Consider the following 25023-nt stretch of genomic DNA (forward strand, 5'->3'; position numbering starts at 1 on the left):
AAATAAGCAGTATTCCAAGAAATACCCCTGACCCATTACTTCATCTTTCCTGCAGCCAATTGCAATTAAAAAAAAAAATGTCCTCCACAAGGGGAAAAATTTACTTTTATCTTTAGCGTTACTTCTGCTTCACAGAGGGAAAAGGAGATGTCATATGAGTTCAGTTCTTCTCCCTATTGTATGGCTATCAAAAAGCATTTGTGGGCAATTTATTGGACATTTTAATAACCTATCCAGGTAACCATGATCATAGGATGAGTATTGATTTCCTTTTCCTCCATATAAAAGCTATATCTTCCAGTCTTTTTGTTGAATTGCTCTTTTACAGAGATGTAGCATTTTGCCGTGAGAAGCATGTAAAATATTTAACTCCTTACCCTTTTTTTTGTCAAAGGTCAGACTTTAATGAGATGTATTACTTCATGGCCTGAAGCATATTTTTGCAGTGACTGTGTAACTGTCAAAAATTTTACAGTAACAGCAAAGTTATGGACTTTTTCAGCTTAGAAACGACCAGTGAACACAGGAATGATGGAGCCCACAGCAAATGTTTCTTTTAAGTACTCATGATCTCATCATTACCCCATTTGCAGGAAGATAAAAATCCAAAATTAGTTTCCTAAAGGAGAGGGGCACTTTATACTGCTTTTTATAAGATGCCACGAGTTGTCAGCAATATAGGGTCCATGATGAAAAAGAATGATAAAGTGAGAAAAGTTGGGATAGCTTGGCATAGACCTAGGATCCCAGATAAAGAACTGAGCGCAATTCAATAAACATTTATTGAAAGCTTTTTAATGCAAGGTTATGGTCAAATGGCTATTGCTGGTCGTGTTAAGGTTTGAAAGTCTAGATCTAAATTTCAGGAGTTTATACTTTATAGACAAGCAAAAGAAGGAAATCATTTGATATAGAGAGAGACAGCATGCATAGACCAAAGAGTTGGCTTGGGGATCTAAAGGCTTGCAATCTGGGTTCAACCTTGCCTTGATTAAGTCTCTTAACTTTTTTGTATTTTGTCTCCACTACCTGTAGACAGAAAGCTGCTATGAATCCAGGCATCTTCCAGCCTTAGGTAAATAAACCAAACAACAGAACAACAGCAGTAGAGCTGAATTGTAGAGAATACATGCTCTGGAGTCAGACTGGAATTCAAATGTCCCTTGGATCTCTGCTCACCATGACCTTGTTGCATAATCTTGGCCATGTATCTCAAGTTCAATTGATCCTTACATTATCTCATCTGAAAATGAAGATATTAATAGCACTTTCTGAGACTTTTTGTGCACTCAATAAGGCGATATGTAAAAAGGGTCTGATGTGGCCCCTGGTACATCATTCAAAATATCTATGACCACCAATATTTTTCGATTCTGTAATTGTTCTGTAGTCTTAAAAGTCCTTCCTTTTCAACTAAATACCCAATTACCAGTGTGGAATTTGGGTGTCAGGTATGAATCACAGCATAAGAAGAAATTGTCACGTGTCCTGAGTTGAGAATCTACTAGTTCAGAATTTGTAAACTAGGGGAATTAGTTAAAAACACATGCCACTTTTGTAAAAATAAGTAATAATTAAAAGAAAGAAACTTCATGTGAAAGGTCAAATGTTCTGACAGAACCAAGCCTCTGCCCTCCTATGGCCAAACCATGTGCCTTTCATTTTTTACAGAATTTGGTCCTCCCATGCTGTATGCACATACACACTCAGACACACATACAGGTATGTGTGCACATTTGAACTGCATCACAAGTTAAACTACTTACCTGGTATTTGAGTTTTAGAACTTGAGTATAATTCTGGCAAAGTTCCAGGTCTAAGAACCTCCAGGAAGGGGCTGAGAATTAAAGTTAAGATTAATTGAAAATGTTTCCATGATTGAATCTGGGGTTGTTCTTCAGCCATTTGCTACTTCCCTTTTCTAAAGAATGGCTTCAAGATCATAATGCAACTATATCCTTAATCTTTCAATTTGTTTATGGCTGTGGCCTCTTGACCTTTTACTAAGTTTAATAATTATGGGGCTCTACATGTAAAATATGAGGAATTGTTACATTTGATCTAGAGCAAACAGCCAGTTTTTGGTAGCTAGTGATGCTTAATGACTTGTTTCAATGACAGCTTGAAAAATATTGTAGAGTTTTCATTAAATAAAAGAAATATGATACATTCGGACTTTATGGAAATGTTAAGAGTCATTTATTCCTACAGCAATTTTTCTGCCTTTATATTATTCAAAATTCTGTGACAGCAATACAACTCCATTTAGAAGTGAGATCAAAAGTGTGTCTCTTGGAAAATGGATGTGGCTCATCTGATTGGGCTCCCATCTACCATATAGGAGGTCCAGGGTTCGATGCCCAGGGCCTCCTGGTGAGGGCAAGCTGGCCCACATGGAGTGCCGATCCATGTGGGAATGTGGCCCCGTGCAGGAGTACCACCATGCATGGGAATGCCACCCGGTGGAGGAAAGCCACCCCTCGCAGGATTGCTGGCCGATGCAGAGAGGTGGCACAGCAAGATGATGCAACAAGAGACACAGAAGAGAGAAAATAAGAAGACTTAGCAAAACAGTGAGCTGAGGTGGCACAAGAGAGTAATTGCCTCTCTCCCACTCTGAAAGGTCCAGAATTGGTTCCCAGAGCTGCCTAATGAGACTACAAGCAGACACAGAAGAACACACAGCAGCAAATGGACACAGAGAGCAGACAACAGGGGGAACAGGGGGAATGGGCCTGGGGGAGAAATAAAATAAAAAAATAAAAGTTTGTCTCTGTATGTGTATGAATGTGTACGTGTGTGGTGTGTTCGATGGGTGTGGGAGATCTCTTACAAAACCATTTCAAATGCTTTTTGATGGGATTACTAATTGCTTCACTTGCTTTCTTAGCAATTACAGAATTATTAGCAAGACCATTAGGTTATAAATTGCTTGATTATATACCCTAGTCTTTAGTAAAAAGGATTAGTTATAAAAGCAAATTTTTGAGGCTTTTTGCTTAGGAAACCACTTTATGATGTAGTTTTTCTGCTTGTACTATTTACTTATCCAACTGATTGGCCACTAATTTTAAAAAATGATCTACTGCAGGGAATTCCTCCCTACTAAAGCCTATGAGAAAAATCTGCAAATTATGTCTTGCTGTTGGGATTTCTTTTTGCTCTGAGGTATAACATGGCTTGCTGTAATATAAGCATGTATGATGGATTTTAGGATGACACTTGATTTTCTGGAGTGAGGCTCTTATAAAAATATCCTGGGTATTAGGTTGTCTGTAGCTATAAATGTAATATTTCAGTAGATTTTTCTCCAAAGAGTGCAATGTTCTTATAGTATGAATAAATTGATTTACCCACACTATAGCAGGTAGGGGTGAAATAGAAAAAGAAGATATAATCAGTTTTTATTTCTGGATGCTTGAATTAGCCATGGGAAATCTGATATGTAAGGGGCAAAATGAACTCCTAGCATTTATATATTGGCTTCTATCCAATGATATAGAAGAACATGACAAACTTTCAAACGAAATTCCATTTTCTCATATTTATTTTGGGCAACTAACTGTGTGGTCTTGCTTAATTTAGAATTATCTACAGCCACTCTAAAAGGTACTGTAAGTGGATATGTTAAGGAAATGAAATTAGAAAGGCATTTCAGATTGGCAGAATGTAATTACTTACTTGAAATTTACCCAGGACACTTGCTGTTGACACATTCAGATGGTGCAAAGGCTTTTTAATTACCACAGCAACTAGTTTGTGGTTTCACATCTCAGTGGAAAGTAAGCAATTCCAGGAGCAAGGCATTGTAAACACCATGCAGTTCTGAAGCATTCTTTCATGATCAAAGGAAACCAGGGCTACTTCTTATTAGAAAGGTCCACTGCAAGTATGCTCAGCTATGTCTTAGGGCAGAAATCCCCAGATATTTTGTGAACAGTGGCTAATTTTCCTTTCTTGGGGCAGTGTGCAATAAAGACAATGGGCTTTGAAACAAGACTGAGATTGTTGAAATCCCAGCTCTACCAATTGACAACTCTTTGGCCTTGGCAAGCTATTTAATTTTTCTATCTCTGATGCCTCATTGGTAAAATGTGAAATGATACCTATAAAAGAGAGTAATTAGCAGAGTTAAATTAGTTAACATATGTAAACTCTAGTACAGGGCTTATCCTATAATCAGGACTCAACAAGGTCAGTTCCTGTCTGCAAAGCATGGTGGTATGGTAAGTTTGTTTTCTAATGAAAAACTTCCTCATGGATCAAGGAATGAGGCATTGCTGATGATTGGGCTCCCCACCAGGTGAGTTTAACAGGAAACCATGGAGACTGATTTAGACCTTAATATACCGCCCCAGGTGTTATCCTGTAGAGGAATGAAGAGCCCCTGCTTTGCTTCTTCTTAGCTGCCTGGCTAAGGGTAAATTGCTTAAACCCTCCAATAATCAGTTGCTTCATCAGGCAGTCAATGGTAATGTATTTTCCCTGCCTTCATCCCAGAGGTGTGTGGACAAAACAGCATGTGAAGATCCTTTCTGGACTATAAATTGCAATCCGTTGAAACTATATTGTCAGTCCCTTGAAGAGGGGGAATGAAGCCATTCCTTTATATAAATAAACATACATGTATTTAAAGCTGATTATAAGCCAGGTATTATGGTGAGAAGGGGTGAACAAACTAGATTTGATTCATTTTTAGTCTTAAGAATCATCTTTCTGACAAAGGGGGGGGCAAGATGGCGGCTGAGTGAACATCCCTGTTAGAGTCTTCTGCAGGGAATCGGCTGGGCGGCGTTGGAGACTCTTTGGGACCGGATTGTTTCGGGATTTTTGCTGGTCCGGAGGTGTCTGGACGTCGATTTGGAGGGAAGGTAACAGAGAGGATTCGTCTGTGAAATATACACGGAGATCCCAGCTACCTGTAGAGGATTCCCTTCTTGGGTAGGCGGAGACGAGGCATCTAGCCCCGCTCGGTGGGGCTGAGCCAGGCCGAGCCGGGCCGCGGTAGCGTTTGGAGCCGGGCGGGGCCGGTGCAGGCCCCGGCTGCGGGCCGCGGTAGAGTTTGGAGCCGGGCGGGGCCGGTGCAGGCCCCGGCTGCGGGCCGCGGTAGCGTTTGGAGCCGGGCGGGGCCGGTGCAGGCCCCGGCTGCGGGCCGCGGTAACGCTTGGAGCCGGGCGGGGCCGGTGCAGGCCCCGGCTGCGGGCCGCGGTAGCGCTTGGAGCCGGGCGGGGCCGGTGCAGGCCCCGGCTGCGGGCCGCGGTAGCGCTTGGAGCCGGGCGGGGCCGGTGCAGGCCCCGGCTGCGGGCCGCGGTAGCGCTTGGAGCCGGGCGGGGCCGGTGCAGGCCCCGGCTGCGGGCCGCGGTAGCGTTTGGAGCCGGGCGGGCCCGGGTCAGGCCGCGGCGGGTACGGAGCCGGGCAGGGCCGGTCCAGGCCGCGGTGGCGGGAGGTGGACTCCGGAGCCGGCTGGGCCGCTGTAGCGAGCGGAGCTGGGCGGAGCCAGGCCAGGCCAAGGCGGCGTGAGGAGCCGGGCAGAGCCGGTCCAAGCCTCCGTTTTTTTTTTTTTTTTTTTTTTTTTTAATTTTACTTAATTTTTTTTTTTTTTTTTGAGCATCTGCAGTACTGGGGAGTTCGTGGGCCCTGGGCGGCCTATTGGGGGTTTGTGGGAAGGGAGGTGCTTGCAGACCCATTTGGGCAGACAGACGGGGGGATTTTAGGGCAAAGCGGGGGGAAGTTGTTGTTTTAGATAGTGTTGCAATTGTGACACGTGTGTACCTGTATCTCTCTTCTCCCTATCCGTTCCCCACCGTTTGCCCATCCTCTTTTTCTTTCTTCCTTTCTTCTTGCCTTTCGTTTTTCTTTATTATAATTAGTTTGTTTTTTTATTTTTTCGGTTTTCTCTTTCCCTCTTGTCCCTCATCTTCCACTTATTTTTACTTTAACTCAAGTATACAATAGGTGCTACAGGGAACACCTCACATTTGCTGGGTTTTCCCATCCTCCACTGCCTCATTTCTGTGTGAACTGATTTAGGCTACCTACACTATCCCCCTTCCCCTGCATCTTGATATCCACTATCATCTACTGTCTCTCCTATATTCCACCCCCCACCTCCCGTTCTTTGATCCACAAAGTGTCTAACTCTTAATTTCTAATACCTTTGTTCTGTTTTCTGTCTATTATCCACTCTTGAAACTATTACCTTTCTTTTCTTTTTCCCTCTCTCATGAAAACAATAGCTGTGTAGTTCATACCATATTCCTCCCAAATTCAGTCATCAACTTCATAAAAGGTACTCTACCTACAGCTATAACTCTATACAATCTACATGAATCTAACCTCCATCCTTCCAGATCTCATATTCCTGCTTTATTAACATACATCACCAATACAACTTTACACTTTTCCCTTGCTTACACAATTGCCTTTCCCCAACACTAATACTTTCCTCTAAAGTGAACTTAACCAACAACAAGTAACTAGAATAAGAAGAAAAAAGTGACAAAGAGAAGATATAACACCTGTGCAAAAATAACAACTAATTAACCTCCAAGAGCAGACAAAGAAGCTAAGGAACTGATTAAATTCGTCAAAATAAAGAGATGACCAGAAAGCAACAAAAATCTACGAACCAAACCAATAATCAGGAAAACATGGCTGAATCCAATCAACAAACCAATAATCACGAAGGGGAGCAAAACTTGGCACAAGCAATGAAAGATCTCAGAACATTTATCACCGACAAATTTGATGCAGTAATGAAAGAGGTTAACAACATGAAGACATCACTTGGAGGGGAAATTGCAGACATACGCAAAAACATAACAGATATGATGGGAATGAACACCACAGTTCAAGAAATCAAAAATACACTTGCAGCAAATATCAGCAGACTAGAAGAGACAGAGCAGAGAATTAGTGATGTGGAAGACAGTACATCAGAAATCAAACAGATAGTAGAAGGGGTCAATAAGAAGATAGAAAAAATCCAATTAGGATTTAGGGACCTGAATGACAATGCAAAACGCTCAAACATACGTATTATAGGCATTCCAGAAGGTGAAGAGAAGGGAAAGGGGTCAGAAAGAGTGTTGCAGGAAATAATGGCTGAAAACTTCCCAAATCTACTGAAAGAGACAGATGTACATATCCAAGAAGACAGCGCACTCCACAAGTCATAAACCCCAACAGGCCCACCCCAAGACATATACTTGTCAAATTATCCAATGCTCAAGACAAAGAGAAAATCCTAAAAGCAGCAAGAGAAAAGAAAACCATCACATACAAGGGAAGCTCAATTAGATTAAGTGCTGATTTCTCTTCTGAAACCATGGAGGCAAGAAGACAGTGGTATGATATAGTCAAGGTACTAAAGGAAAAAAATTTCCAACCAAGAATACTCTATCCAGCTAAACTAGCATTCAAACATGATGGAGAGTTCAAAATATTCGCAGACAAACAGAAACTGAAAGAGTATACCAACAAGAAACCTCCCCTTCAAGAAATTCTAAAGGGAGTTCTGCAGGAAGAAAGGAAAAAACAGGAAAGGCAAAGTTGGAGGAGAGTATAAGAACAACAACAACAACAAAAAAGACAAAAAAAAATATACAAACAAAATATGACAAACACAAATCCAATCAAAATATGGCTAACACAAATAATTCCTTGATAGTAATAACACTGAATGTCAATGGATTAAACTCACCTATCAAAAGATTCAGACTGGGACACTGGATAAGGAAATATGACCCATCCATATGCTGTCTACAAGAGACACATCTTAGACCCAGAGACGCATGGAGATTGAAAGTGAAAGGCTGGAAAACAATCATACAAGCTAACAATAACCAAAAAAAGGCAGGAGTAGCTATATTAATATCAGACAAAATAGACTTTAAATGTGAAACAATTGTGAGAGACAAAGAAGGATACTACATTTTAGTCAAAGGGAAAATCTGTCAAGAAGATCGAACAATCATAAATATCTATGCCCCTAACAAGGGTGCCTCTAAATACGTCAGGCAAACGCTGGAAAAACTAAGTGAAAGAATAGATACATCTACAATTATAGTGGGGGATTTTAATACACCACTATCAACTCTGGACAGAACATCTCAAAAGAGAATCACCAAAGAAACAAAACATCTGAATAGTATATTAGAGGAGCTCGATCTAATAGACATATATAGATTGCTACACCCAAACACAGCAGGATATACATTTTTCTCAAGCGCACATGGATCATTCTCCAAGATAGATCATATGCTAGGCCACAAAGAAAGGCTGAACGAATTCAGAAAGATTGAAATCATACAAAACAATATCTCTGACCACAGTGGAGTCAAGCTGGAGATTTGCAAGGGAAAGAAGCCCAGATTTCACACCACGATTTGGAAATTAAACAACACACTCTTAGAAAAACAGTGGGTCAAAGAGGAAATCTCAAAAGAAATCAATGACTACCTTGAAACAAATGATAATGATAACACAACATACCAAAATTTATGGGATGCAGCAAAAGCAGTACTGAGAGGGAAGTTTATAGCCATAAATTCATATATCAAAAAAGAAGAAAGAGCAAAAATTGAAGAACTAACTGCACATTTGAAGGAATTAGAAAAACAACAACAAAGTAACCCAACAGGAAGAAGAAGGAAGGAAATAACAAAGATAAGAGCAGAACTAAATGAAATAGAAAATAAGAAAGCACTTGAACAGATAAACAAGACCAAGAGCTGGTTTTTTGAGAAGATTAACAAAATTGACAAACCTTTAGCAACACTAACAAAGAAAAAAAGAGAGAAGATGCAAATACACAAAATAAGAAATGAGAAAGGCAATATCACCACTGACCCCACATAAATAAAGACTATCATAAGAGGATATTTTGAAAAACTATATTCCAACAAAAATGACAATCTAGAGGAAATGGACAAATTCCTAGAAACACATAAACAGCCCATATTGACAAAAGAAGAAATTGATGATCTTAACAAACCAATCACAAGCAGAGAGATAGAATCAGTTATTAAAAATCTCCCAACTAAGAAGAGCCCAGGGCCAGATGGCTTCACAGGTGAATTCTATAAAACATTCCGGAAAGAACTGACACCAATCCTGCTGAAACTATTCCAAATCATCGAAACAGAAAGAACATTACCCAACTCCTTCTATGATGCCAACATTACCCTAGTACCAAAGCCAAACAAAGACATCACAAGAAAGGAAAATTACAGACCAATTTCTCTAATGAACCTAGACGCAAAAATACTTAACAAAATACTTGCTAATCGTATTCAACAACACATTAAACGAATTATACGCCACGACCAAGTGGGATTCATCCCAGGTATGCAAGGATGGTTCAACATAAGAAAATCAATCAACGTAATACACCATATAAACAGATTGAAGGAAAAAAATCACATGATTATATCTATTGATGCAGAAAAAGCATTTGACAAAATACAGCACCCTTTCTTGATAAAAACACTCCAAATGATTGGAATACAAGGAAATTTTTTGAACATGATAAAGAGTATATATGAAAAACCTAAAGCCAATATTGTTTACAATGGAGAAATCCTAGACTCCTTCCCTCTAAACTCAGGAACAAGACAAGGATGCCCACTGTCGCCGCTCCTATTTAACATTGTCTTAGAAGTACTTGCTCGAGCACTGAGGCAAGAACCAGAAATAAAAGGCATTCAAATTGGAAAGGAAGAAGTCAAAATTTCATTATTTGCAGATGACATGATCCTATACATAGAAAACCCTGAGAGATCTACAACGAAGATTCTAGAACTCATAAATGAGTTTAGTAAAGTCGCAGGTTATAAGATCAATGCGCAAAAATCAGTAGCATTTCTGTACACCAATAATGAGCAAGATCAGGAGGAAATCAAGAAACAAATACCATTCACAATAGTAAATAAAAAAATCAAATACTTAGGAATAAATTTAACTAAAGAGGTAAAGAACTTATACACTGAGAACTATACAAGATTGTTCAAGGAAATCAAAGAAGACCTAAATAAATGGAAGACTATTCCTTGTTCATGGATAGGAAGACTGAACATTATTAAGATGTCTATCCTACCAAAATTGATCTACACATTCAATGCAATCCCAATAAAAATCAATGCAGCCTTCTTTAAGGAACTAGAAAAACTAACTATGAAATTTATTTGGAAAGGAAAGAGACCCCGAATAGCCAAAGACATACTGAAAAAGAAAAACGAAATTGGAGGAATCACACTACCTGACTTCAAAACATACTATAAAGCTACGGTGGTGAAAACAGCATGGTATTGGCATAAGGAGAGACATATAGATCAATGGAATCGAATTGAAAGCTCTGATATAGAACCTCACATATACAACCACATAATATTCGATAAAGCCACCAAACCCTCTCAACTGGGAGAGAGTGGCCTATTCAACAAATGGTGTCTGGAGAACTGGATAGCCATATGTAGAAGAATGAAAGAGGATTACCATCTCACACCTTATACAAAGATCAACTCAAGATGGATCAAAGACCTAAATATAAGAGCCAAGACCATAAAAACCTTAGAAAGCAGTGTAGGGAAACATCTACAGGACCTTGTAATAGGTAATGGATTTATGAATATCTCACCAAAAGCACGAGCAGCAAAAGAACTAATAGATAAATGGGACTTCCTCAAAATTAAAGCCTTCTGCACCTCAAAGGAGTTTGTCAAGAAAGTAAAAAGGGAGCCCACACAGTGGGAGAAAATATTTGGCAATCATATATCTGATAAGAAACTTATAACTTGCATATATAAAGAACTCCTACATCTTGAAAATAAAAAGATAAACAATCCATTTAAAAAATGGGAAAAAGACTTAAACAGACACTTCTCCGAAGAAGAAATACAAATGGCAAGAAAGCACATGAAAAAATGTTCCAAATCTCTAGCTATCAGGGAAATGCAAATCAAAACCACAATGAGATACCATCTTACACCCATAAGATTGGCAGCTATGAAAAAAACAGAAGAATACAAGTGCTGGAGAGGATGTGAAGGAAGGGGAACACTCATCCACTGCTGGTGGGAATGCAGAAGGATCCAACCATTCTGGAGAACAGTATGGCGGTTTCTCAAAAAACTAGCCATAGATTTGCCATATGACCCAGCAATACCACTGCTGGGAATATACCCAGCAGAACTGAAAACAAGAACACAAACCAATATATGTACACCAATGTTCATAGCAGCATTGTTCACTATTGCCAAAAGTTGGAATCAACCCAAATGCCCATCAACAGACGAGTGGATCAATAAAATGTGGTATATACACACAATGGAATACTACTCGGCTGTAAGAACAAACACACTACAAACACATGTGATAACATGGATGAATCTTGAGAACCTTATGTTGAGTGAAGCAACCCAGACATTGAAGGACAAATACTACATGACCCCAATGATATGAAATAAACAAGCTGCCCTAGATAGCAAGAGACTGAACGATAGGCTTGCAGGAAATCGGAGGGTGGAGGAAGGATATGAGCCGATGTCTGCAGGGGTGGAATTTAAGACGAGATGGTGGTAAGTATGAACACAAAGAAGAGATAAAGGGGGGGCAAGGGGTTGCCTTTGCTTGGGGCTTTGCGGGTTTGAGGGTGGCTGGGGAGGGGCGGGTGGGTAACGTTGCCCAAAAGTGGGCGGAGGGAGGGGTAGCATACGAACCAGGAGAGGGTCAGGTGTTGGTGGAGAGTAAAATGCCGAGAAAATCATATCAAAATATAATAAAGAGGGTTACCTGTTTAGAATGCTCGGAGGGGAGGGTCTGATGCAGGACGGGCTCCTGGGGAATGTCTAAATGCTCATTCTGCCAGAGTGGGTGACACCATGGGGTAGAAACCCAAGTAGTGAGAGTGGGGGTGGACCCACATCCTGGGGAGGACTAATGCCATCCAATAGAGGGAACTGTATCCCTCGAGAGAAAGGGTGGCTCCCAGGGCATTGGGGCAGTTGAGCAAGTTAGGCCCTGAACACTATTCCATCTATCTCTGGAAGTGGCTCCTCAGGAAACGGAGGTTGGCTATCACTGAGGGCACCAAGGTGGAAGGGAAAATGGACGTTAAATGTGTGGAACCAAAGTAAATGGGGGGTAAGAGAGGAGTTTCTTGAGAGTACACAAGGATGGATATAAAACATGTAATATTACACCATAACATATAGGAGATGACAGACTGATAATGTAAACCATAATGTAAAACATAGGATAACTAAAAATGTAAAGAACTGTGTATCCTAAAGTATGCACCATAATGTAAATACAGATGTCACCTTGTTAGAAAGCTAATGTCTCAGACTCTGTACATCACTTTAAGTAAATATGATATGAATAGGGCGTAAGAGTATCACTGTGGAAGGGAAAAGGTTTTCTGGTGGATGTGTGGGAGTGCTGTATATTATATATATACATTGCTGTGGTCTAGGACTCCTGTGAAGAAAAGCTGAATAATTGGGGGGGGGGGGGGGGAAGAAAAAAAAAAAAGAAAAAAGAAAAAAATAGGATGTGGAATTTTTTCAAGTCAACATTCTTTATCTAAGTTCTTTATCTAACTTTATCCAAATTCTTTATCTATCCTTTAAATTCATCGCTATATGCCATTCCCTAGTAAGGGACCATGACATTATATTGGGCTTCAAATTTCGGGGAGTTCTGGATCACAGAGTGTTTCAACAATGGCAATGGAGGGATACTGGTATGGGATACCAATGACAGGTGATATATGACTGACAGGGAGCTGTACAGAGCATATGTCCAGGGTGCATGGTAATGTTTGGATATACTCATAGTGGCAACAATTAAAAACCACAGTAGGGGGGGTACTGGGTTCCTGGCCAGTGGTGCTCTGTCGTGGTCCCTAGGGGAGCAGCGACAGTCTCCCAGATACAGTGGTGGGGACCGGGAGGGAGTGAGGGTTCAACAGTGAGCCCCTGATACTAATGACTATGCTTGTGAGCTGATAAACCCAAAATAATAACAAGGCCTAGAGCAACTTTGTGCCTGGGAATTTCCTTCTGTCAGCCTTCATGTTACTCAAATATGGCCAGTCTCGAAGCCAAACTCAGCATGTAAATGCAATGCCTTCCCCCCAGCGTGGGACATGACACCCGGGGATGAGCCTCCCTGGCAACGAGGGACCACTATCAACTACCGACTGATGATGCAACTGGAAAATGACCTTATACGGAAGGTTCAATGCGGATCAGCAGAATATCCATGTCTACATAAAATACCATGACTTTAAAATGCTGTTTGACCTAAAGTAAGGGGGAAATGGAAAGGAGAAATGAGTTTATATGGCTACGAGTTTCTAAAAAAGAGTCTGGAGGCTGGCAGAGGGTTTGCCCTCATGCACAACTGAGCAGAGTCAGAGAGACAGATAAAGCAGATACAACCCCCAGATATTGGTTCCTTTGAGGGCTAAAGAGACCCATGGGAGTTATGGTCATGGCCGATGGGGTTAACTACCAGGGCAGATGGCCCCTCTTTGGAAATGGTGTTTATGTGTGATGAATCTGGACTCAGATGGGATCTCCCTTCATAAGACTTTCATGCTAATGTGCTGGAGGTGCAGTTAATGTTGGGGTTTAAGATATATTTAGGGGATTTGAATCTCTGGACTGACAATGTGATAGCTAGATCCTGAGCCTCAACAGACTCCAGCACCTACAATCTGATTTATTGGACTTACCACACTCAGCTAAGATGGAGGTGAAGAAGGACAACCACCACACCATGGAGCCTAGAGTGATTACAACTGAAAATGGGAGGATTGCATCCAGCATCCAGGTGGAATCTGAGCCTCCTCTTGACATAAAGGTGCAATGGACACAACCAATCCAGTGTCCACATAGAAGAGGTGGCATTGGATTGGGAAAAGTGGACATAATGGACAAAGGGTATGGGGAAAGGCAGGAAGAGATGAGAGGTGGAGGCGTCTTCGGGACATGGAGCTGCCCTGGATGGTGCTTCAGAGGTAATCACCGGACATTGTAAATCCTCACAGGGCCTACATGATGGAATAGAGGAGAGTATGGGCCATGATGTGAACCAATGTATATGAGGTGCAGAGGTGCCCAAAGATGTACTTACCAAATCCAATGGATGTGTCATGATGATGGGAACGAGTGTTGTTGGGGGAGGGGAGAGGGGGGGTGGGGGGGTGGGGTTGAATGGGACCTCACATACTCACATATATATTTTTAATGTAATATTATTACAAAGTCAATAAAAAATTAAAAAATTAAAAAAAAAAAAAAAAAAAAAAAGAATCATCTTTCTAACCCCTTCAGAGACCAGAACATAGTAGATAATCATTAATAATTTTTCCCATTTGAGTTGAATTGCAATCCATCTGATAAGACTCTAAACTCTCCTGATCATTTTTACACATCTGGGGTAAAGTGGGACTAAATAAGCCCCATGGCTCATCAAGTATTTCAGGGATGACTTTATTAATGAGATTTTGGTCACTATGAAATCCATTTTGCTCTTTTTATCTGATCATTTCATTTACTTTATGAAACTTTGCATTTGTTTTATTTGTTTACTAGCAGAATTTACTTTTGTTTTAGTGCTTGCCTCATCTTTATACTCATATATGTATTAACACTGCTAATGTAAACTTTAGTAACTTGTTTTTGCTTGGAAATAGGAATAAACTAGAGGAGAACAGAAATGTAAGAGCTGTCTTACAAAAACCAGGATCTTGGGTGTATGGGAAGTGTGTGCCTTGGTTCGGCTATAGAGTATGTGAACCCAAAGCTACTTAAGTTGATGCCTAGACTTTCCAGTATCTCACTGGATGAAAAAGACAACAGACAACTTTCTGTTGCCATGTAACTCTACTAGTCTGCAGTGCCTATTTCAAAGTATCACCTTCCTAAGCAAAAGTCGGTACAGCTATTCTGACTTTTGCCTTCATGAAAGGGGCCTTTAAAACAAGAAAAATGGTCTGGATTCTCAGAATAAAGGGATCTGGGGTAGAGGTTTCAGCAACAAGACACAGAATAGGAGGAATATATTCTTCTCTTAGCTTTCTGTCTTAGTTTGCCAGAGCTGCTGTAACATAGTACCACAGGCTGGAAATCCAAAGTCAAGATGCTGGAAGGACCGAAGAGGTGGCATTGGATTGGGAAAAGTGGAAATGGTGGCTGATGGGTATGGGGAAAGGCAGGAAGAGATGAGAGGTGGAGGCATCTTTGGGACATGGAGCTGCCCTGGATGGTGCTTCAGAGGCAATCACCGGACATTGTAAATCCTCACAGGGCCCACTGGATGGAATGGAGGAGAGTATGGGCCATGATGTGGACCATTGACTATGAGGTGCAGAGGTGCCCAAAGATGTACTTACCAAATGCAATGGATGTGTCATGATGATGGGAATGAGTGTTGCTGGGGGGGGGGAGAGGTGGGGTGGGGGGGTGGGGTTGAATGGGACCTCACATATATATTTTTAATGTAATATTATTACAAAGTCAATAAAATAAATAAATAAATAAATAAATAAAAGTGCAACTTACCAATGGAAAAAAAAAAAAAAAAAGAGGAGAATCTGTTCCATGCATTTCTCCTATTTCCAGGTTGGTGACTGTCAATCCATGACTTTCCTTGGCTTGTGGCAGCATAAATCAACCTCTGCCTCAATGAAATGACCAACTCTGTCTCTGTCTCTACACCTGTGTCTCAATTTCCTCTTCTTATAAGGACATCAGTCATATTGGATTAGAACCCACCTTAACCCAGGTTGGCCTCATTTTAACTAATAACATCTTCAAAGATTCTGCTTACAAATAAGTTTGCATTCACAGGACCAGGGGTTAGGACTTAAACATGTATTTTGGGGACACAATTCAATCCATGACCTTCCCCTGCCTCCTACGTCACATTGTGTTTCTAGTTCTTTGTGTAATAACTGTAATCAACACCAGAATTCCCTCTGCTCAAAGAGTCCAACCAATGGCTCACTTAGCCTGAGTCACTGTTCACAATTGGAGAAGCAATTGGATCCTATCTTTGGGTCAAGGACCGTTTTAAAAGACAGCTTTCCTGTTCTGCAGAAACTATAAAACTTACCCACACAAAGCACTGTGAGAGTCCCCAGGGCCAGGGACAATAGAAAAGATCTTTGGCACACCAGGAAAAGATTAGCCCCCAAGTTCTCTTTCTGGGTTGCAATGGAGAAGCAACATGCTGGATTCTTGTGACACCAATGGCATGAATTGGAGTGTGCATGGGGAAACTGACCATCTATAAAGTCCAGAACAAGCTGGAAATCTATTTTACCTCACATAAATGGCATCACTCTGGTATCTTTTTTAAAGTAAGGACTCTCTTTTTAAAATCCTATTGCTTTAGAGAAAAAAATCATGAAAGGGAAAAGATAACCTCATAATTTTGAAGGGAGAAAATAGGAAATACCAGCAAGTCAAGACAATCAAATAACAGCTGAGCAACAGTTAGGAAATGAGGCCTTTGCTGATGCACAGAGACACTTCTAGATGCCAAGCTACGTAAAGAATGTACCAGAATAGCCAAGGTCCAACACCAATCTGACCTGTTTATGTATTCACTATTAAAAAATATCAAGTATGTATTTTATATCAGAAACTACACATTCTCTAGAATATATCTTTTAAAAAGATAAAAACAAAAATCAAAACTATCTATTGGTTCTGCTGAATTTTAGCCTATAGTTTTTGCATCATTGCTTTGCCAATTAAGCAAATACCTTTGCCAACTGTGATGATCTCCTTTGTTTGTCAATTTAGCTAAGCTATAGTGCACAGGCATTCAATCAACTACTGATCTAGGTGTTGCTGTGAAGGTTGATGTGAAAAGGTGATTAGTATCTGCGATGAGTTGACTTAATACAAATTTTTCTCAGTAATATGGGTAAGCCTCATCCAATCTATTGAAAGGCCTTAAGAGCAAAACTAAGATTTTCCTGAGGAAGAAGGAATTTTGCCCATGAATTGCAGTGTCATCTCCTGCCTGAGAACTTCTAGCCTGCTAGCCTGACCTACAAATTTTGAACTTGCCAGCCCCCACCATCATGTAAGTCAATACCTTGAAATAAAACTCAATAATACAACAGCAGAATATTATGTTTCTTGGGTAGCACCCTGACTGATAGAATAGCCTTTATGTTTACTATTCATTTAGCTTCTTCATTCTGCCGTAAGCACCCAATGACTAATTTGGGTAACTTAGTCTGGGTAACTAAGTACCTGGCTAAGTTACCCAGATATGGATACTGTATATAATTTGTAATAAGGTAGTATTTTTCTGTTTCATCTTCTTCCACCCTGTACAAACTTGAACTCTTCTGCCCATGGTGCAAGTTTTCCCGGGCAAGAATTGGAGTCCCTAGGTATTGTCCCCTGTTCTTCCTCCTGATCAGCTATCTTCAAATCTAAGGCAATACCCAGTGGATGGTTTAACAATTCTGATCCCTGGGCCTCTAACCCAGGTTTCCTGAGTGACTAAGAGTATGGCCCTGGCATTTTATTTTTCAACACTCCCTAGGAAATGTTGATGCCGTCTGTTCCCAGAAGAGCATTTGCACTAGATTTCTTTTTCTTTTTTTTTTAAGATTTATTTATTTATTTCTCTCCCCTCTCCCCCACCCCGGTTGTCTGTTCTCTGTGTCTATTTCCTGAATCTTGTTTCTTTGCTTCTGTTGTTGTCAGCGGCATGGGACTCTGTGTCTCTTTGTTGAGTCATCTTGTTGTGTCAGCTCTCCATGTGGGCAGCGCCATTCTTAGACAGGCTGCACTTTTCTTTTGCGCTGGGCAGCTCTTCACACAGGGCACACTCCTTTCGCGTGGGGTTCCCCTATGCGGGGGAAACCCCTGCGTGGCACGGCACTCCTTGAGCACATCAGCACTGCGCATGGGCCAGCTCCACACGGGTCAAGGAGGCCCAGGGTTTGAACCGTGGACTTACCATGTGGTAGACGGACACCCTAACCACTGGGCCAAGTCTGTTTCCCTGCACTAGATTTCTTACCATCCATGTTTGCCATTTTCCCTGTACCAATTCTGCTGCTATAGATGCCTGCCAGTTGTCACCCTTCCCTGCCCCCTCAGTGCCCCCTCAGTGCCGCCCCTTATGACACTTGCTCTTCCTAGCACTCAAGGTCTTCTTTGTTTTTTTCTTTTCTTTTCTCTATTTTTTTAAATGTTACATTAAAAAATATAAGAGGTCCCCATATACTCCTCACCCCCCTCACCCCACTCCTCCCACATCAACAACCTCTTTCATCATCGTGGCGCATTCATTGCATTTGGTGACTACATTTTGGAGCACTGCTGCTCCACATGGATAATGGTTTACATTATAGTTTACACTCTCCCCCAGTCCACCCAGTAGGCCATGGCAGGACATACAATGTCCAGCATCTGTCCCTGCAGTACCACCCAGGACATCTCCAAGTCCTGAAAATGCCCCCACATCATATCTCTTCTTCCCTCTCTCTATCCTCAGCAGCAACCATGGCCACTTTCTCCACATCAGTGTTGCAATTTCTTCCATTACTAATCACAATAGCCCCATAATGTAAGTCATTAGTAAGTCCACTCTAATCCATACTCTATTCCTCCATCCTGTGGACCCTGGGCTGGTTATGTCCACTCCACCTCTATATCGAGAGGGGGCTTAGATTCCACATGGATGATGGATGCACTTCTCCTACTTGCAGTTGTAGGCACTCTTGGCTCCTTGGTGTGGTGGTTGACCTTCTTCACTACCCTATTTGCTGGCTGGGATAAGTCCAATAAACCAGAGGGTAGGAATTGCAAGTCTGCTGAGGTTCAGGGCCTGGCTGTCACATGGACAGTCCAGAGATTCAGGTCTCCTGAGTACACACCAACCCCAGCACCAACCACAGGTTCAGTAAAAGTGACAGAAGAGGCATGTGTAGAAAGGTCACATCTGAGTGCAACTCCATCACACTTAGGAACACAAACTCCAAAGAGGGCCAACTGACATGGCACTGAACTCCAGAGCCATCTGCCATGATCAAGGTCTTCTTTGCATCGGGTTCTTCCACAGTTAGGTTTGTCAGTCCCCAGCTAGGGACATTGTTGTATATGTCCTTTGTCCAATCTGCTCCAGCATTTCCCTCAAGGGAACTGCCTTCCCATCCTTTATACTATCCCTCTGGACTCTTGACAACTTGTAGATATTTTGGTGAAATAACCCCCTCCCCCCATCTGCTTTTTTCCTTATCTGGTTTCAATCACTGGTAGAAACTAGTAAAGATAAGGAGACATTTAATAGGACACACCCAAAATTTATTCCTCCCATCTAACACTGAGTTTTCCTGTTTCACATCCCTCAGAGTTGAAGCTGTCTTGTACAGGATTTGGGGTGGATGAATTAAAACAAGGTGTCCCTTCTGTGTGCATTCAGCTCCATGACAGGGCAGAAAGTTTGATGAGGGGAGCTTGGGTTGAATTTCAGCCTTCCTCTTCTCTTTAGTCAGATGCTGAACAACCAGAACATCTGTAAGTACAGGTCCAGACTTCAGGGGCCCAGGAAAAATGCTCTACAGAGGAGACTCCATTCTTTGTGAGAAACCATCCATGGGAAGGTCTACCTCCCTGACCTTCCAGACTACCCTAAGAACATCTAAACGCTGGTTGAGATAACTGGGACTCCCAGTGGGACCTCCATAGGAAGAAATGATGGGCTCTATAGTAGGTGTATTAAATGTAGCTTTCTATTTCTAGCTGATTTCATATTTATATTGTTGTAAATATAGGAGTTACACAAAATATTTAAAGTATTTGTCTTTTTAAGACATTTATAAGTTGACCCTCTCTACTTGACTCACCCAGAGATATAATGTTCATGAAAAACTCCCATTGTACTATGATTATTCTGGTTGCATTTTTTTTCTCGTTTTTACTGCAAATATTTCACTTAGTGTAGTTCATATTTTCTTAGTAAAGCTTTTTTCCAGCTATATTCTGTGGTCAGTTTAACATATTGATTGTTATTTTTGACAGCTCTATTTGCCCTGAAGTTCTCTCTGTATATTGAGTTCTTTATTATGGCAACTTGACATCTTAATATTTTGACCATCCTTCTACTTATATTTTGGTATAAGATGAGTAAAAATCATATATATTTAAATATTTATACCTACTTTGTGCAAAATTTTAAGCTAGGAATATATTAATTAGATAAAATACATAAATGCATATTTAAATACACATAATATTTAAACATATAGATTTTTAAATAATTTTTTTGCTTTTTAAAGCATCTCTGCATGTTTGGGATTATCTCCACGTTCTGTATTGAGAAAAATTTGTCTCAGGGATACTAGAGAAGCTAAAACACTATTTAGTTCAACTTCTGTATTCTCTGCTTGTCCCCAGTTCTCTTTATGAATTTTATAAGATGACTGCTAAATTCTCCAGCCATACCTGCTACACCTGGCAATTTTACTGGTGGTAATTTAATAATGACAGTAGTTTTCTGTGTGACCTTGGGGAAGTCACTCTAACCTCTTTATTATATATTAATAAGAAAGAAGTGACATCTTCACGAGAACATTGTAAAGGTTAATATGCTCTTCTCTCAAGCTCTAGAGAAGACAAGGTCTCAGAAAAAACAAGCATATCTATCAGCTGAATTGAATTCAGGACTTGGAGCTCTGTGTTGTAATTTGTGACTCTGTTGGCAGAAAGACTTTTTGGTAGAATGGTGCAGCAAGAGCCTGCTGTTGATGACGTTATGGAAACCTGTTTACAGTACTTGTGAGTACAAAAGCTCTGGGAAAGTTTTGGCATTATTTCCCTTGCACCTCCTCCCCCCCTTATCCCCCCCCCCCCAAAAAAAAAAATAAAGGAAAGAAAGAAAACATACATCCAGGCAGGCCATTCTGTAATTAAAGCAAGATGAGAATTCCATTCATGCATAGAACAGATATTTATTAAGGGTCTACTATGTGCCAGGCCCTCTGTTAGACACTGAGGACAGAGGACAAGCAAATACGGACACAGTTCTCATATAGCTTAGAGTCTATTGCAGGGGTTCTTAACTTTTTTTGTTCCATGGACCTCTTTGGCAGTCAGGTGAAAACCATGGGCCCCTTACTAAGTCCACACTATCCTGTGTATTATTCAATAAATATATCACACCGGCACCAACACGTCCCCACAAGAATAATGTTTTTTTTTAAATTTCAATTCAAGTACACAGACCCTTTATTAAAACACCTGATCTAGTGTGAGATATGGGTGGGAAACCTTCACACCTACAAGTTGCTTTCAGAGAGAAATAGATGGAGAGAGGGTATGTGACTAGGAGCAAGGAGAAGCATTTCCCGACGCAACAAAACCTATGCAATGGCTCCAAAGAGAAAAAGAGGTAGCGGCTTTGAGGGATTGACGGTTGTCAGTTGTGGCTGAAGTCTATGAATAAATTGCTGCATAGCTGAGTTTATACTTACTTCTGTCTGATGTGGCCATGAAGAGGAGAGAGCACTTAATCATTTGTAAATGAGAACCATTTTACAGATATTTCCTGTAATTATCCACTGGTCTCGGGACCTGCTATAGACCATGATTCAAACAAGCTGCTTATGGTCGTCCTTTTTACTCTTTTTCTCTTTCTTTCCCTAACAGCTGCCTTGCAGCAGAGAAGTGTAAGATGGTTTATTTTGTGGTCATTGATGCCAAACAGGTTATGGATGGAAGGAGAATTCCCTTTTCTTTTCACTGAGACCTGATTGCTCTGTAAATATTCTTCCAGGGCAATCAAAACTCACTCAGTCCCTTGCTTCATTATAGGAAAAGAGTTGCTCTTGGCTTTCTTGATCAAGTACTGCTAGATCAGAATCTCAAAGTAGTTATCAGTGGAACTCCAGCAATAGGGAAATGAAGTATTTGCCAAATTTCATTTTATTGCTCGTGAGTCAATCAAACTAGAAAAACATCCAATTACTTAGCTAAACACTTATTCCCTTAACACTTTTCCACACTCTTATCTCAGGTGGATGGCTTTGCTTGTTCTGTTTTAGGATTTCCCCACTGTTTCTTAGTATGGTAATGTTTCAATGTTTATCCTCTGACTTAAGTTCAGTTTACAAAAATAATCATCCTAGCCTGATCATTCAAAACTATAATTCCAAAATCTCATAGTCTTTGAATTCAAAGCCTGAATTGGAAATGTAGCAGAATGACTTTTAAAATCCCAGAATAAAGACAGAATGGGAAAAATTCGATTACAGTCCATTTCTCTCAAAATGTAAAGTGATTTATTTTTAAAGCAAGCAGTACTTGGGTTAATAAATAGTTATATGCATAAAAGTGTTGTTTTATAGTTTTAATTTTTATTTAATTTTATGAATAGCTTTTAGTTGGCTTTGGTGGATTTGTTGCAAAAGGTTTTCAGTATTTTAATATATTTGAATTCAGTGATAGTATTTAAAACCAGTTGCTTCTTCCTATCTGTCTATTCTATATCAATCTATGTATGTATCTATATATCTCTCTAATCTATTATCTATATCTATATCTATCCATATTAATGTTTCCTTGGATACTTTAATATCATCTATCATCTTTTTAACATAGTTTATAAGGTAATTTTATGGATTTTCTCTTTGCCCTTCCAGATCTACTCTCTGGTACACTTTGCTCCATGTTCTGGGGTCTGATCTGTTTAGACTTCCTGATAGGACAGCCTTGCTCTCTGGCTTCCATTTGGCTTTGGACAGGAGAAAGGAGCAGAGCAGATGAGGGGACAGGCAGAGGGGAATGTCAGTTTTTGTTCCTTAATATAATTTCAATCCTCTTCCTAAGGCCACAATAACTATCTGATATGACATAGACACAACCCTCCCTATTCACGCTCTTTTGGGTCTAGGGCTATGTATTTCCCTATCTCTGTATTTTATTATTCCTTTTGGATTTTGTTTGAACCCTGCCCACAATCTTCTAATTAATTCCTCCATTAAACTCTCCTCAATTACTCTGTTTGCATATGCATGTATAACAATCTAGTCGAATTTTGTATTTTTGAGATAGACATAAAATTTGTTTTAAAAGCGTATCTTTGGAGCTTTTTCCTAATAATCTGTGCTTTTACCTCCTTTTGGTTGAAAGGAGAAAAAGAACAAATTATAATTCAAATTTTCAAAAGCACTGAACATTTCTCATTACACCTCTCCTCATAGCCCTCCCTTGTGTCACTGAATAAATAAAGTACATATTAGACTATACTGTCACCTGTGTAGAGGTATCTTAGTTTGCCAGGGTTACTATGACAAATACCACAAAATGGGTTGGATTAAAAACAAGACTATTTTGTCCCACAATTTTAGAGGACCTAAGTCCTAAAGCAAAGAGTTAGCAAGACCGTGCTCGCTCCCAAAGCTTATAGCATTCTGGTGCTGGCTTGCTGCAATCTTTGGGGTTCCTTGGCTTGTATCTCTGCTTCCCATTGCTTGGTAAATTGTCTCCTTGCGTCTGCTCTTTCAGTTTTTGCTAATTTCTACCTTCCATATCTTCTGGCTTCTCTGTGTCTGAATTTCCTCTCTTTTTAAGGCCCCAGTAATATGGATTAAGATCTACCCTGATTCAATCTGGCCACACCTTAAAAAAAGATATTATTTACAAATGGGTTCACATCCACAGGAATGTGGATTCAAATTAAGAACATGTCTTTTGTTGGGATACATGATTCAATCGACCACAAGGAGTCTGACTTAGAGCTGCTTTGAGGTTTCATAATGTTCTTGAGATTGATGGAGAGACCAAGTACAGACTAAGGCCATGTTGGATCTCTCTGGTTTATGTGGATTGTACATACATGTGGGGAGACAGGGTCAGAGGGTATGATGTTGAGAAGGGGAAGGAGCTTTAGGACATTGCATTCGTTAATAGCAAAAATTATATTGCCTTCTAATTCAGGCATAACTGAATCAGAATATTGTGGCTTTTAAATTGAGGCTCTAAGATATAGGACTAAAGACACATGAGAAAGGTAAAATGACATACGGTCTCTTAGGGAACCCCTGTAGTTTGGAGTCATATAGAATTATGCTCCCAGTGGTTTAAATGGTTCTAAAATTGAGGAACTTTTGTGCAGAAGTTCTTGGATTTTGAGAAAACAAACCCAGCTGAAATATATGTTATACATAGTATGTGGAATGCATGAGAGTCCAATGGAGGTGGTTTCATATAACCACTAAATTGTATGAAAAGTTGTTTCCTCCACCCCAAAGAAAACAAAGTCATCCCAAAAACTAACATTAAAACACCCAAACAACAAAAACAACTTCTATAGTAGCCAAGTTTAATTTGTTCTTAGCAAACATTCCCACAGAATAAACATAACATTTTCTTAAACCTTGGCCAGTTAAACAGATCCAACTTTAAAGAAAGGGGGTGTTAAATGTTTCTCTTCTAACAATGTTGTCCAAAACTGTAGTGTGGGTGGAATATTTTTGGAAGGCTTTCAGGCTGCTTCCTTTTTTATTTTTTCTTTCATCCCATTCCTCACTCCCCACCCCCTCATTTTGTTTCCTTGGATACTTTAATATCAATTCCAAATTGTCTTTCACATCATGAAGGATGATAGACACCTAGGTAATTCTGGGATCATACATTTTGGGCTTAAGTGCTTTAGTCAAACAATGGAGTTGAAATAAAATGCTTTATTCTTTATCATTTTTATTGGCAAGGGAGCTTAGTGTTCATGAAGACAGACATATTCCTTATTCATAGAGACCAAAGCTTTCTGCTTATTCTCACACGAGATAATAAGGCAGAATTAGCACAAACTTATGCTGCTCTGAGTTAAGCTTGGATATAAAGAGAAAAATGATCCTTGTGATTTTTGGTCTTATAATTGCTAGGCTACCACAGGGATGCAATTTTGAAAAGCTCTTGTATTTATAAGAAACTATTCAGATGGCAATTGTTTCATTGCTAATAGTCATAATGCAAATGCAAACAG

This window comes from Dasypus novemcinctus, chromosome 1 (genome assembly GCF_030445035.2).
Source record: "Dasypus novemcinctus isolate mDasNov1 chromosome 1, mDasNov1.1.hap2, whole genome shotgun sequence".
NCBI classification, from domain to species: domain Eukaryota; kingdom Metazoa; phylum Chordata; class Mammalia; order Cingulata; family Dasypodidae; genus Dasypus; species Dasypus novemcinctus.